The sequence below is a fragment of the Pteronotus mesoamericanus genome, unplaced genomic scaffold, assembly GCF_021234165.1.
Source record: "Pteronotus mesoamericanus isolate MK-2021 breed Mesoamerican mustached bat unplaced genomic scaffold, CSHL_Meso_final contig_20, whole genome shotgun sequence".
In the NCBI taxonomy this organism is placed as follows: Eukaryota; Metazoa; Chordata; class Mammalia; order Chiroptera; family Mormoopidae; genus Pteronotus; species Pteronotus mesoamericanus.
The window spans coordinates 27,310,053-27,312,910 of NW_026555085.1; the positions used below are offsets into that span (position 1 = coordinate 27,310,053).

The 2,858-nt window shown below is 42.0% G+C and overlaps 1 pseudogene; it reads left to right on the forward strand.

Moving 5' to 3' along the window:
- Positions 1-374: 374 nt before the first annotated feature.
- On the forward strand, positions 375-847 carry LOC129066845 (low molecular weight phosphotyrosine protein phosphatase-like; annotated as a pseudogene).
- Positions 848-2,858: the final 2,011 nt, after the last annotated feature.

Below are 2,858 nucleotides of genomic sequence, written 5' to 3' on the forward strand. Positions count from 1 at the left end.
GACAACTATCTTAAAGAGGAAAGCAGTTTCAAATAACAGGCTCATCTCTGTTGGCTTCCCTCCTCTCCTGGATCTTGGTCTACAAATTCAGACTTCCTTAATTGTTCTCCAGTGCCTTCAAACTGATTTAAATTTTTTTTAGTGGGAAAAATATACCAAAATGATCTAGTCTACCAGAACCTGAAGAAAGACTTCTATAATCACCTTTTTTTTTTAAAGACTATTTTTTTATTGATTGATTTTAGAAAGAGGCAAAGAGAGAGACTGGGAGAAACATCGATTTGTTAATAAAAATTTTTTAAAATTTAAAGGCAAGTATCTTTCACACACACACACAGATACAAAAAGTCAATTATAGGTGTTAGTACAGGAAGATGGTCTAGCAGGCACCTAAGTCGGGGCTGTTCATGTGTCTGGGTAACATCTGTTGGTCACCCATTGCAGAGGCAGTTGTCAGAAAACTTGTAACTGAACAAAATGTTTCAGATAATGGAGGACAGACAGTGCAGTGACATCCATGTATGGAATAGGAAACCCTCCTGATTGTGGGGGCAGAACTGCATGAAGAAGTATGGTGTTCCCATGAATCACATTGCCAAGCAGGTTACTAAAGAAGACTGCCACATTTGATTACGTACTCTGTATGGATGAAAGCAATCTGCGATATTTGACTAGAAAACGTAATCAAGTTAAAAACAGCAAAGCTAAAATCAAACTACCTGGGAGCTATGATCCACAAAAACAACTTATTATCAAAGATCCCTATCATGGGAATGAGTCCGACTTTTAGACCCTGTACCAGCAGTGCATGAGGCACTGCAGAACCTCCCCGGAGAAAGCCCCATAGCTGTGTCTGTCCTCATCCTCATTACAAACCGGATAGTGCCCAGGGCTCCACGAGTCTCAGCGAGTGTAGTGTAACAACGGTCTACAGCTCAGGGCCAGCGCTCTTATTTCAATTGACCTACTGTTTCTTATCTAAAAAATAATTGTAGATGGATATCAGTCATTGTGTTTGGCAAAAGAATAAATAAATCTCTGTGATTTGGACAAAAAAATCAATTGTACATCATAGTTAACTAATGCTAATCTTAGTTAAACTAATACTTCACTTTTTAAAATTGTTTGATTTAGACATTTTAAAATTAACTTTTAATCCTTCCTTGGGAATTCTGCTTCCTACCCTTTATCTTGTAACAGGGCACATCCAGGGCCCCCCACAAAGGGTTTTGTGACGGGGGTCCCGAGATTGGGGTGTACAAGAAAAATATATTCTCCCCACCCCAGGGCGGGCCTCTATGGGGGATGGGAGCCTTGAGCAGGGCCTTTGAGAGGCATTTTGCATGTCAATAACAGGATAGCTTCATTCCTCATATGCAAAGAAGGTCATTTTGCATATCACCAAGGCTAATCAGGAAGGTCAGTGGGAGGGAAGAGGAGAGACAGGGGCCTGCTGGGGAGACAAAGAGACACAGACTCTGGGGAAGAGTGTGATCACCATGTGGGAGAGAAAGAGGAGAGAAAGGACTCTTGCTAGTGGGCCATGAGAAGGTGCCACATGGTTATGGATTAAGAGCTGGAGATGGCGGCGACGCAGCGGATGGTGCAGAGACCGTCAAGAGGCCTGCCTAGCCGAGCCCTGGACTTCGGTTCTTTTTCTTCTGAAGGATGGTACCCATGACTGGCCTGACTGGCCTAACTGGGCAAAGGGGGTCGGGGGAGGGGGACGGCAGGACTATGTGTGTGGTGGTGAGTGTTTTAAAGGGATTTTGAGGTTTAGGAGTGACATTTAGCCATTAATCAAACCTGTATAACTTTTGAATAAATAGTTGCTTTCCTTTTCACCAAACTGCCATTCAGAGCCATAATTCCAAGGGCGGCTGGCAAAGGACCTACAACCAAGGGACCCCGGAGAAGGGGGGGTAGTTGTTTCGGTAATGGAATCTGGGAACCCCCCTCCCCTGGGTCCATTTGTTCGGTAACACTCTGAGGGTTATTATTTCACAATTTGAAGGATGGCAAATAACACATAGTAAAGATTCCTAGGACCACGAGATATGCAATGCCTCAAAGTTCAACACGTTTGTTCTTCAAGTATACAATGACTATAAAATTCAGATAAATAGCCAGCATTTTTAAGACAGTGCATTAATGTTCCAAAAAGAAAACATCATGACTCAAAAAACAAAGCAAATTAAACTTTGAAGCAAAACGATCTAGTGGGATGAATTTTCTGGACCACTTTACAAAATAGGTGTCTTTCCCATTTGTGGAAAGAACAATGACTAGAATGCAATATTGGTTCATTTTCCCTAAATGCTGTTTTGACATTGGCAAGAGAGCGCTCAGCTGGTTCAGATTATTCATTCTTTTAACAAACATTGATTGTTCCTTCATAGACAAAGCACCGCCAGAGACCAGGTCAATCGGGACTGTGTAAATGGAAAGAAGTGGAAGCTTTCAACTGGTACTAATAAATTCTGAAAATTCAGGGGCTGATGACTGTTCCTACTCTCTGTTCCACATGTTCCACTTATTTATTGTGGTATAAAAAATTTACTCCAAAATTTAGAGGCTTAAAGCAACAATCATGGTTTCTATGGATCAGGAATTAAAGCAGGGCTTGGTTAGGTGGTTCTCACTCAGGTCTCTAATGCAATTGCAGTCAGAGCGTGGCTAGAAGAGTGAAGGGCTGGATCAGCTGGGAGCGGATCAGACATTTCTCTTTCCACATAGTCTCAGGGTTTCCCTGTGTTTTTTTATTTTTATTGATTTGCGAGAGAGAGAGACATCACTTTCCTCTTCCATTTACCTATGCATTCATGGCTGTTTCTTGTATGTACCCTGACCAGGAATGG